Raw genomic sequence first — 13,030 nt, forward strand, 5'->3', positions numbered from 1 at the left:
TTCTCTGTGGGTGGTGTTCACATGGGCTTTGTGTTACTTTCTGGACAGTCCAAGCTGACTGACAAGTCTAAATCATCCTAGCATGAGTGTGTGGGTATGGGTTTGATTGGTATGGGTCAGTTTGTACCTCGTGGGACTGGCTGTATTTTTTTTTCCTTTGCTGTGCACTGGAGTAACTTTTTGAAGATGAATATATGGATAAGTGGACATGCTCAGTCATTAAACAGATGCACTATGTCATTATGCAATGCCCGATGTCATTAAGATGACCACGAGATGAACAGTGAACCAATTTAGTTAATTCAATACACTGTAAAAAGTTTAATAGCTTGTCTCTTTCGGTCTGGAGCGTTGGTGGATTAATGACTAAATGCAGTTGCGGTTGCAAGTCCAGAATTACGGTGGCATATCCCCGACAAAGCATTTCCCCGTCTTGGCCGCCAGGTGGCAGCATTAGAACACTGTTTCTTCCGCTAGTCGGCAGAGCTCAAGTCTGACACCGACGCAAGGCTCTGCCGGCATGCTAGATGTGAAGTGATGCTGTGTTAAAGAGGCCTACCTCTTCCGTAGGCAGATCGGCTGAGAGGGAGGGAAGAGGGAGGTGTTGGAAATATTCAGTGCATCTCACTTCCTTCGCTGTGCGCCCACTTTAGTTTCTCTAAGAACATTTAATAAGAAGGCATCTCAGCTGCTGCAGCACCCTGGGAAAATAGGGCACGGTTTTTACGCTTCTTTTTTGGTCTTCCCTCCATTTTTTTCCATTTTCTTAATTTCTGTTTTCTTCAGTTATCATGTATATTTTTACATAACAGAATAACACATATTCAGGCGGGGATTCTTTCATATGAATTCGTCTTCTTGGACTATGGGATTATACTTTCGTTGGCGGCTGTTTCCACCTGCCAGTCCACAAGAGTCTGTGGGTGGTAATTTTTAACTACATTTTCATCGACTCAAAATCATTTATCATTTTATATCCTCCTCAATAAAAAAATACTCCAATTGCCTCTCTCTCTCTCACTCACTCACTCTCACTCACTCTCTCTCCCTCTCCCGCTTTCCCTCTCTCTTTTTACACCCCCGTGGACTTTTCTTACTGGTTCAGCCTCCACCTCCATTTCTTTTCCTTGATTTCTTTTTTCTTCCACAGTCAAGTCGGATCGTTGGATTTTAAGCCGTGAAGAAAATTTTTAATACTGGAATAGAATCGCCAAAGCATCCGTCGCCAAAAACAAGGAAAAGAGTCGCAGCGAAAAGAAAGGACTGCGCCCGAGTGCGAGTCAAAGGAGAAAGAGAATCGCATGGAAGAGAGCGCCCCGAACCGTCTCTCCACTTGTCCAGCCCGCTCCACTGGTTTCTCACCTGTATGTATGTGGTGTAACGTTTATGACAGCAGCGCAGCGCAGCGCTCTCCGTGCTCACCACTGGATTAGTGATTTTCACATCGGGCTCTCCTTTCGCTTTATTTCTTAATACGAGCACCCCCGCCCCTTATTTCTCTTCTGGGGATAGAAATTCCTCCAAGTGTGGAAATTGTGGATTGTAAAGTGACAAACTATGCCAATGTGATTCTGTTCGTCCATTGAACCAAAACCGGATCGAAAAAGGAAAAGAGAACGTGACAGAGAAAGACAGAGAACATCGCCACCAACACCATCTCAGGTACGTGTGCTTCCCGATGTCTCTTTCTCTTTGCAAGGTGTAAGTTAAATGTCGTTTCTCTGAGCTATTTATAGAAAAATCGTAGTTTTATGTGTAAAGACGACACTCAGCAGCGATCATTTACAGACCATCGACTTGCACACCTCTGTCCAGATGCGCGCCTGCCTCCATCCATCTATTGTAGTTTCATTCCTGTTGAGCAATGAATCTATAGAGAACAAAACAACTATCACTGACCAGGCTCAAATCTATCTATCTATCTATCTATCTATCTATCTATCTATCTATCTATCTATCTATCTATCTATCTATCTATCTATCTATCTATCTATCTATCTATCTATCACAGTTTAAGTACACAGCCCCGCCAGCTCTATCCAAATGAGCTTATTTATAGAATACACATATATACGCACATCACTACGAATGTTGCGCTTGTTGTCAGCTGCTGTGCCTCGTTCTCTCGTCTTCTTATTGAAATAAACAGTTTCGTAGATCTATAATACTGTATAAAAATATCGATCCGTCCGTCCGTCTATCCTTTCAGTTCGCAGCACATTATAGTCATCACGCACAGCTCGTACATACATAAGATTGCTAAGCGTGGTGAATATACATTTTGAAAACTACCAGACAAATCACTCATTTTGTACCTGTTTGGTGACAAATGGCCCAATTTCTGTATTTATGATGTGCATTTGATTTTGAAAGAACTGCTCCCATCTTGCATGCCTGTGCGTCTTTTCACGCAGGGTGGAGTATTGATCTTTTATTCGACAATAAATTCATTGGAAAAAAGGCTCTCTAAATGGTGAGGGGTCTCGTCAGTAAGAGAGCTATTGTGTTGCTTTTTGGGGTCGGAGCGACGGTGTCGAAAGTGTAAGAATGATAATAATAAAAAAATAACAACAGACTGAAAAATCAGTACGTTGTTGAGTGTGGTTTCTATTTTAAACCTTGTCATTAATAATTTATAAATCTGCTGGTGTGATTAAAAATTCCTCGCGCATTCCTACGTCTTCTTCGGCACGGGAAACCTGTACATCCGACCAAGACAACTCAGTCTCACACCCTAGCACCAGAAACAATACATTTCAATAAAAATATGTCTAAATTTGCCTTTAATATTAGAAATTGTTGAGTCTGTTCTAAGTATGTATTTTTCTAAGTATTCATTTTTTATTTTTATTTTTTTTATCTGCCAGGAGAAGAAGCTATGGGATATGGAAAGCAAGATTTGATAAAAAACTTATAATTCCATCATTCTTCTGAAAGCTGCAGAGTGCATGCCACTACTACATTTTGCATCAATATTATTTATTCCATTCAAATATTCCTTCAATATTCAGTTGTTGTTTTTATTTTTATTGACATTGCTGTCTCTCCATATTATATATTTTAGTAGATACATATCTGAAAGGGATCAGTCAGCCTATCCAAAATCGGTTCATAAAAAGACCAAAAAAATAAAATGAACTATTTAAACTCAGAGCCAGAAAGACCAATAGCTGCAAGAACAAGCTGAACCACCAATGTAGTGAAGTTTTTACTTTTGAAAGTTAATTGATTGCAAGGTTGTTCGTTTCCTTTTTCATAATCACTATCATTAAAGCCTAAACCATTGTCATCCCTTTTAGCCAGGCTGAGCCTAGCCTTCCATTTTCACGAGTTAAGTCGAGGCGACTCCACGAACTTGCTAGTGATGTGTCCTGTTGTTGCTTTCGCTCCCTTGGGTGTTTTTTATTTGTAGAAACCCAAAGACCTGAAAAGCACTCGAGAGCTCTAGTTAAAAGGAAGGGAAAGAAATAATAATAATAATAAAAAGTTTTCAATTGTGTTGCTCATCTTCATTTTTAATTCCTTCATTCGCATCCTTCCACTCCCGTGACCACCCTTTCATTATTTTGTACATATTATATTAGTGTTGCTTTACTTCTCATCATTGTATGTGGCTATGCAAGCAAGGCAAGATCTGAAGCGGATTCAAACATGCTCTCACCTTTAACCTGGTCTGGACAGCCCACTCGTACAACTCAAGGTAAGAAAACAGGGCGGCATGGTTACTCTTGGACACACGCACGCACTCACGCACGCACGCGTACGCTGGCATGTGTGCGCGCGTGTGTGTGTGTGCGTTTAATGACGTAGCTACTTGGTGCTGCTGTGGCAGATCGGTCCAAACCCAATGCAAAGAGATGAGTCGTTTACTTATTCTGCACCTGTTCGCGCTGTTTTTTTTTTTTTTTGCAAGTACTTGTTATTATTTTATTAATAGCTACACGGCTATATCCACTCAGACTGACAGATTTGCGATGTGTTGGTTTTTCTAGGCCACTTTAAAACAACTCAAATTAACGAAGAAGCAGAGAGGAGTTTTCACGCGGTTCAGTGTTCAGCCACCGTGCTCACTCCCGAATTAGTCCGTGTACGGTGAAGTACTGAATTTGGTTTATTTTAAATAGTACTATTCTTGTCGACGTTTTTCAGACATAAATTAAGCATACTGTTCAAGTCCTCAATCATTTTGTAATATTTGAATTCATATGTTTGTTTCATTCACTGCTCACAAGTCATAGCGTTCGGCCTTGCGCAGGTTTAACGCGTTGCGCTCGGTGTAGGCAGGTAAGACCCGAATGCTGTTGGGCGCATTTAGCCACGCGAACAAAGGGAGGGATTGCAACTGAAAATCAAGTGAAGCTTCCTTAACAATTAGAACCCGTTTTGGGGCACGATGGCACATAATTTAACGTTGATGATGTGTGGGTGTGTTTGTGTGTGTCCTGCGGTGGGTTGGCACCCTGCCCGGGATTGGTTCCTGCCTTGTGCCCTGTGTTGGCTGGGATTGGCTCCAGCAGACCCCCGTGACCCTGTGTTCGGATTCAGCGGGTTGGAAAATGGATGGATGGATTATGGAGGTGCGGGGAGCTGGTTTTGATTTATAGTCTGATCGTTATCTAAAAGGCGTTGGCATGTACCCCCTGTGTTCGTGTGGATTTTCAGCAACACCTTCGATTTTAGTTGATGACTGTCAATGGGCCAATTATGAACGTTAGTGCGAGTTTGGCCACTGATGGACTGGCACCTCTGCTGGTCCTTTAATTGGAAATAAACGGGCACTTGGATGGCATTTCTCAAACACTTGCGGAGGCACAAAGCTTATACTGTGAGCACTGGGTAGAGGGCAAAAACGACAACGGGGTTTTAAAGTGCTAATCGAAAAACGGTCAGTTTTAGCGATGTAACAGGTACACGTAAATGTACCAGCATCAGTTAATGCAATTCATATAAAATAGGTTTGAAGTGATAAATAACGGAATCCGCAAAGGCAGTTTGCTACACTGCTAGGCCGAAGTATTTCCACCCGTCCATCAAAACTGCTTAATCCATTTCAACGATTCATTGCCACTGACGGGCAGAAAGCCGGGTGGTGCAGCGGTTAGAGCGGCGGCCACTCAGCTCTTCACCCTCATGGATTCAGTGTGGAAGTAGCAAGCTCTTCATGTGGCTACGAGGATTTCCACCTCCTGAACGATTCGAAGCACCACATTGGAACTGGAGCACTGACCTGGTCGGCCTAGCGTCCGATGCTGTTGCCGTGAACTGGGTGTAAAAACAGCTCAGTTTTGCGAAGCGCAATAAGTAATTATAGAAGGTAATGCAAACGAGTAAATTAATTTAAAAATAATACAATAACATGCTCGATTTTATGTATACACCATGTGTTTGAGAAAAACAAAACAAATGTGGTATATACACCAATCATACTATCTAAAAAATGACAACGATTTTGAATCATACAGCATACACGTGTAGGTGCCTCATAATATAATTTTATTTTCATATTTCAATGACTACGATCAGTGTTACAAATTTTATTGCAACACTTTAAAACAGACAAACAAATAAAGATATCCTATAGTGTGATTTTTAGGTCCAAATAGTTTACTCAAATATTACGGTAGTGTTTTTGTATATTTCATTATTTATAGTGACTGTAGCTTAAAATACAATGATATTTGTATAGACATCGATAAACGTGCATAAAAATAAACACACCGCCGAGGATTATCTTTGAACGACAGTTATTAATTGATAAAAACTCCTCATAATGACACTGGACTTTTTATATACGGCGTCAAAACTAACATTTTGCCAGGAATAAAGTTTCGAGGCGATCGTTTGCAGCAGAAACATCAGCGGTGAACGAACTCTGTCCGTGTCAAAGCAGCCCTGGAATGTGTCTAAATGAAAAGCGTGCTGATTTATTATTGGCAGTTTTGCTGAACTACAGATGCACCTAACTTTCTGAAGTTAGTGAAACGTAATACGTAAATCTGTACAACGATTCTGCAAAAGAAAACGGAGAATTGAACGTTTTTTCATACCTGTTTAGAAAAAGCTCTTTGTGTTTTCGCTTTGAAACAACATGGTGATCATTATGTTTCTCAAAACAGAGAGACAAACATAGAACAGGTGCCACGTATGACAAGGCATGATTTTAAAATAAATCTCAGGGAAAAAGGCACTTGTTTGATACATGCCAGCAAGCCGTACACTCATCCGATGCAAAGAGTGCAGTGACATTTAAAGGAAAGTCCACAAAATGACATTTGTTCTGGGTATTTTTAGCTACTGGAGTGCCATGACGGAAGAAAAAACGAAGATCGGTAGATTTTCAGGCTATGATTAAAAACTTCTTGTCTTACTAAACACCGCCTCGAAATATCGGCAAGCTGTTGTAGCCGTGTTTGTGTTTGGGAATTTAAAGGTAAAGCAGCCCGGCGCCTGATTATCGAGTTTTCATTAACGCTCTTGGACTGTCGGCACTGCGCTCTCGTTTCGCGATCCCCGTTAGGTCCTTTTTCCCCCCACAGTTTTAATCAACAGGCAGCAAGCCAAGTTGCTGCTAAGTTGCACAGCCCGGTGCAGTTCAGTTCAGTTTTCCATGACTAGCGCCGTGAGCTCGGGTGATGTTTGACTTGAGGACAGCGCCGTCGGGATTGGCTACGAGGCTCGGCTACCATGAATTCGGTTACGCGGCTTTGAGGATGTCAGGTTATGGTAGATGAGGGTACAACAACAGAGATAATAACGACAACTCATGTGCAGAAATGTTTGTGCACTTTAAAACTGTACATAGAACTCCACTGCTTTTCCTAAACAGTTCTGAGAAGGTGGGCAGGCAAAAAAAACCCCAAAAAACATAAAGGACAGTTCCAGGTTAGTGCCGCGCTTGTTTTGCGTCAGCATGTCGATCCTGCTTTTTGTGAATGAATACGTCATAACAATTTAACTACACACAGGAACCTGCATAATGGCAGGATGTAGTAAACGCATCAATGTAAAAGACTCGGGCTGCTCCAGAGGAGAGGGTAGGAAAGTTCAGTAAAGTATAGAAGAGTGAAGCAGAAAACGCACAATGCGGTACAGTTCAACAGTGCGGGGGAGAGGTGGGCAACATTGGTAGTGCAGAGGAGTGCGATAAAGCAGGATAGAATGGACAACGTGAAATAGTGCAGGAAAGTGGACAACATTCTACAGTACATATACTGTACAACAGTACAGGATAGGAGTGGGCAACAGTCAACTGTGCAGTGCAGTTTAATAGAGCTGGACAGTAGCAGACAACCTTCCTTATATTGTGCACTAAAGTTCAAAAGTGTAGGGTAGTAGTGGACAACCTTATAGTACAGTATGATAATAGCAGGATAGTGGCGGAGCAACTTATATAGTGCAGTACAGTTCAAAAGCACACAGTATTAGTGGACAACATATATAGTGCCGTACAGTATAACAGATTTATAGTAGTGGACAACATACAGTATATAGTGCCATACAGTATATCAGAGATGGATAGTAGTGGACAACATTATATAGCGCCGTACAATATAACAGAGATTTATAGTAATGGACAATATTATATAGCGCCGTACAGTATAACAGAGATTTATAGTAGTGGACAACATTATATAGTGTCATACAGTATAACAAAGATTTATAGTAGTGGACAACATTATATAGTGCCATACAGTATAACAGATTTATAGTAGTGGACAACATACAGTATATAGTGCCGTACAGTATATCAGAGATGGATAGTAGTGGACAACATTATATAGTGCTGTACGGTATAACAGAGATTTATAGTAGTGGACAACATTATATAGTGCCATACAGTATAACGGATTTATAGTACTGGACAACATACGGTATATAGTGCCATACAGTATATCAGAGATTTATAGTAGTGGACAACATTATATAGTGCCGTACAGTATAACAGATTTATAGTAGTGGACAACATACAGTATATAGTGCCATACAGTATATCAGAGATGGATAGTAGTGGACAACATTATATAGTGCCATACAGTATAACAGAGATTTATAGTAGTGGACAACATACAGTATATAGTGCTGTACAGTATATCAGAGATGGATAGTAGTGGACAACATTATATAGTGCCATACAGTATAACAGAGATTTATAGTAGTGGACAACATACAGTATATAGTGCTGTACAGTATATCAGAGATGGATAGTAGCGGACAACTTTATATAGTGCCATACAGTATAACAGATTTATAGTAGTGGACAACATACAGTATATAGTGCCATACAGTATATCAGAGATGGATAGTAGTGGACAACATTATATAGTGCTGTACAGTATAACAGAGATTTATAGTAGTGGACAACATTATATAGTGCCATACAGTATAACAGATTTATAGTACTGGACAACATACGGTATATAGTGCCATACAGTATATCAGAGATTTATAGTAGTGGACAGCATTATATAGTGCTGTACAGTATAACAGAGATTTATAGTAGTGGACAACATCATATAGTGCCATACAGTATAACAGATTTATAGTAGTGGACAACATACAGTGTATAGCGCCATACAGTATAACAGAGATTTATAGTAGTGGATAACATTATATAGTGCCGTACAGTATAACAGATTTATAGTAGTGGACAACATACGGTATATAGTGCCATACAGTATAACAGATTTATAGTAGTGGACAACATACAGTATATAGTGCCGTACAGTATATCAGAGATGGATAGTAGTGGACAACATTATACAGTATAGTGCCGTACAGTATAATCCTACATTGACGGATTGAAGACCAGAGGTCCACATGACCATCATCTTCAGATTCTTCCACGTGAAGCCTGAAAGCCACGAGGACTGATTTAGATCACGTATGTTCGGTAGAATGGGGCTGGGTGGTCTCGTGGCCTCAGAACTCCTGCAGATTTTCTTTTTTTTTTCTCCTGCCCTTTGGATTGTTTTGTTTTTTCCGTCCTCTCAGACCTTAGTTTATTCTTTGTTATTTAGTTTTGCCTAATCTTAGTTTTATATTTTTATCTTTTATAAACTTCTCTTCCTTCATCCTGTGAAGCACTTTGAGGTACATCGTTTGTATCAAAATGTGCAATATAAATAAATGTTGCTGTTGTTGACAGTGGCAGACAACATTGTATAGTGTAGTATAGTATAAAAGAGCAGGATAGCATTGGACAACATAAACAGAGCAGTACAGTATGACAGAGCTGGACACTAGTGGACAACATATATAGTGTGGTACAGTATGACAGAGCTGGACAATGGCCGACAACCTTATATAGTGGAGTACAGTACAAAAGTACCGTTTAGTGGTGGACAGCCTTATAAAGTGCAGTACAATATAGAAGAGCAGGATGGTAGTGTGAAAGAAATAGGATAGTAGTAGACAAGATTATATAGTGCACTAAAGTTAATGACTGTAGGGTATTAGTGGACAACATTATATATTACAGTACAGTTCAAAAGTGCAGGATAGTAGTGGACAAGCATATATAGTGCCATACAGTACATTAGAGCAGGGGAGTGCTGTACTGTAAAACTTTGCATAATACAGCAGATTAGAGTATGGGACATACTGTACTGTAGGCATGTAGTGTGTGTATGTGTGTTGTTTCACACACAGTGCTTACAGAGACACTCAGTACATAATATGGTACCTCAGTATGGTACAGTAGAAAATATTCTGTCAACACCACGGACACTTGCTCCTTACGTTTTAGTACAGTATGATATTTCCAGTGAAAGTCTGGGCAGACAGATGGCTTTGATGTCATGCAAAATGTAATTTGAAAATGTCATCATATATGTGCACTTTATATATATTTACTTATATATACTTATGTTATATAAATGTATACCTCAATGGTTGTCCTCTCACATCCCTAAACACACACAGCTTTGCTTAACTGGTGCCTCCAGACTGGCTTGGTTTAAGTGCACAACTCTGCCCAGTAAAGCACTGCTGCCCAGTCCACAAAGGTTTCCAGTCTGGTGTTACAAGGACATGCTGCCCCCCCCCACCACCCTTAATTGCACTAAGCAGATCTGAGTGTACATGCCCTGTGCCCTATAGATGTGGCATGAGAAGGTGGGTACCCCACAGCTTCAGAGTCCTAGTTTGAAAGCCAGGATCTGTCACTAAGGCCTGAGTGGAGTTTGCATGTTCTCTCAGTGTCATCACCTCAAAGACACGAGTGTTAAGGTAATGGGCTCAGATTGAACTGTGCGTTTGCCCTGCAGTGGACCGCTGCCCTGTCCAATGTTGGTTTCTTCCTTGCGGCCAGTGCAACCCCAATAGCCTCCAGCTCCCTACAAGCCTAAACTTGGATTGAAATGTTTTAAAGAATAAATGGATGGGTGGATGACAGCACAGGTAGCACGTTCCTAATATTGTACCGTGTTTTATAGTATGGAGTGTTACAAAGCAGCTCACTACAGAACAGTCGAGCGCTGCAACGCATGTTACGTTTCAGCGCCGGTGTATGCAGGTCACTGTGTAGCCTCGTCATGGCCACAGTCCACTGATTAAGCTGTCTTGTAGGGGACAGTCCAGGGATTTGTTGTCTAGTACACCTCTGCCTGGGAACAAGTGCAGCTTTGGCTGAATGGCAGGGATTGCAGGGGGTGTGTTAGTGATCTCGGAGAGCAGAAATGAACGGGGTGTTCGGACGGGACTGCTTCTATTTCTGATAACGTGTTTCCACCTTCTGGGTAGTGTCCATTGCAGTTCCGCGTCTTTTGCTTGTGTCAGTCCTGTCCGCGTCTCTCTCTCTCTCTCTCTCACTGATCATCAAGGTTACATTTTTCATCTTTGAAATGTTTAGCCGCCTACCGTATTTCTTTGTTTTTGTCTTTATTGTCACAGCCAAGCACTTCTACAAGTGTGTCTGTGTTCTCTTGGTGCACTGACAGTTTTACTTAAAAGTGAACAGGACGGAGCGGAGTCCAGTAGACTTGCTTGCAATGTGTTGCACAATGAGGCTGTAATAAATATTTTCTGTTATGTTTAAATCAGGCAGTTGCAATTCTAATAGATCAGAGAGCTTGAAGTGGGTCAAGATGGTGCAGACATGAAGGCTGTCAGAGTCCTCTCATCTCAGGAGGCTCAAACCTGTTCAATTAGACAATGACAAATTCCAATTTTTTTAAAAACAAGGGGTTTTAAACATGTTCCCACCTTATTTCCCTTTAAAAGGAAACCTTACTATCAACGAATAAGATTTTTTATATGATGCACGTTGTTTTTCCAGCTTGTTAATTTAAAAACTCTCTTAAAGAATGGATAAGAGACAGGGAGGGAGGGAGCAAGCATGTCAGAAAATTAATAAACTACTTCTAGGGGTGCCAGTCGGAGAAAGCAGCTTGCTAATCAATTATACATTGCCATGGCTCAGATCATGAACCAGATTCCTAATTCTGTTCCATCCCCTGGCCCGAGCTGAGTGCTGCCACCGCCCCAGAAAATCTGACTTTTCAATGTAATTTTCATGGGCCACCTGGCTTGCCTTTCGGCATCATTGGTCCCAAAAAGGTCCACCCAGTGAAAAGGGGATCCAGATTCCTTCCTTTCTCCTTGTTTTCAAGACACACATCTCAAACTCTCAGGGTGCTGCACGGAGTCGCTGAACGTCTGTGCTAGCAGCTTGTTTGCAGATACGTGAATTTCTTCTGTCATCTTTAGAGGTCTTCTTTCAAAATGCTTTGATTTCATGCAATAGGTAGATGCCACAGGATATTTACCCATTTAGCAAGAAAATGTTGAAAAATGAGTTCAACAAATGAAGGTCTGCTTAAAAGAAGGCCCATCTACATAAAAGTATAAGTATTTCTTGGTTTTAGGAACAGTCAGATGTCAGTCAGTCAGTCATTTTCCAGCCTGCTATATCCTAACACAGGGTCACGGGGGTCTGCTGGAGCCAATCCCAGCCAACACAGGGCGCAAGGCAGGAACAAATTCATGGGCAGGGCGGCATTCCACTGCAGGGCACACACACACACACACACACCAAGGACAATTTTGGATCGCCAATGTACCTAACTTGCATGTCTTTGGACTGTGGGAGGAAACCCACGCAGACACGGGGAGAACATGCAAACTCCACACTGGGAGGACCCGGGAAGCGAACCTAGGTCTCCTTACTGTGAGGCAGCAGTGCTACCACTGTGCCACCGTGCTGCCCACAGTCAGATGTGTGGTTATGGTAATGACATGGAAATGAGACTAGATAGATAGATAGAAATTATCTTTGTGGATATGCAGTATATCGGAATTCTTGACGGCCGGTCTCTTTATGTGTAGTGTACTCAGGTGTAATTACCAGATGGAGTGTCTTCTGTGTGAATAAACCAGTGTTCGAATGGAGTTGGCTCGGAGTCTGTGATTCTCTTCTCAAGTTTGGTGATGGTAACTGATATGAATGAGTGTGGGTGGACGTGTGTACTGAGAGGAAGTCTGGGATTTCATGCTGTGTTCCATCTGAAGTGGGAAGTCGGAATTTCAACTGGAAAATTGTCATGATTTCCAACTCAGGGTGGTCTGTCAAGTCCAAGTTTCACATCATGACGTCAGTCCAAAATGCCGATGTACACAGCAAGTGAAAGCTGTATTGTTGTACTGTTTATTATCACTTCTCTCTATTTGTGTCTCATTAAAACAGTTGTGCTTGGATATGCAAACTACAGTGTAGTGCGTTGTTATCAACTGCTATTTATTCCGATGGAGCAAGCACAACAGAGGTTTTTCTGGATGTGTGATGTCACTCCCAGCTCCAACATCCACCTGGAATGCAGCAGTAGACTCTACACTGACCTAGTGTGAATGAGTTACTGTAGTGAGTGAGTGCGTGAGACCCTTTGATGAACAACTGTTCGATTCAGGGTCTGTGTCTGCCTTACGTTCATTGCTGTTGAGTTAGAGTGCTAGCCACACTACACTGTGGCATCAGAAAATGGAGAGATAAATGGCTGTTGCACTTCTGTCAGGTTTCCTTTCCTGCATATGCAGG

General features: G+C 41.5%; 1 protein-coding gene across 1 annotated transcript in view; it reads left to right on the forward strand.

Annotated features, from left to right (window-relative positions):
- Window positions 1-400: 400 nt before the first annotated feature.
- The window catches only part of LOC114662063 (glutamate receptor ionotropic, NMDA 2B-like), a 666,325-nt gene continuing 653,695 nt past the window's right edge, over window positions 401-13,030 (forward strand). The window contains exons 1-2 of the mRNA XM_051934405.1: window positions 401-1,662; window positions 2,868-3,700. The gene's annotated coding sequence lies outside the window, so the exon portion shown is untranslated. The remainder of the gene's footprint in view (window positions 1,663-2,867; window positions 3,701-13,030) is intronic.

The sequence above is a fragment of the Erpetoichthys calabaricus genome, chromosome 12 (genome assembly GCF_900747795.2).
Source record: "Erpetoichthys calabaricus chromosome 12, fErpCal1.3, whole genome shotgun sequence".
NCBI lineage: Eukaryota > Metazoa > Chordata > Cladistia > Polypteriformes > Polypteridae > Erpetoichthys > Erpetoichthys calabaricus.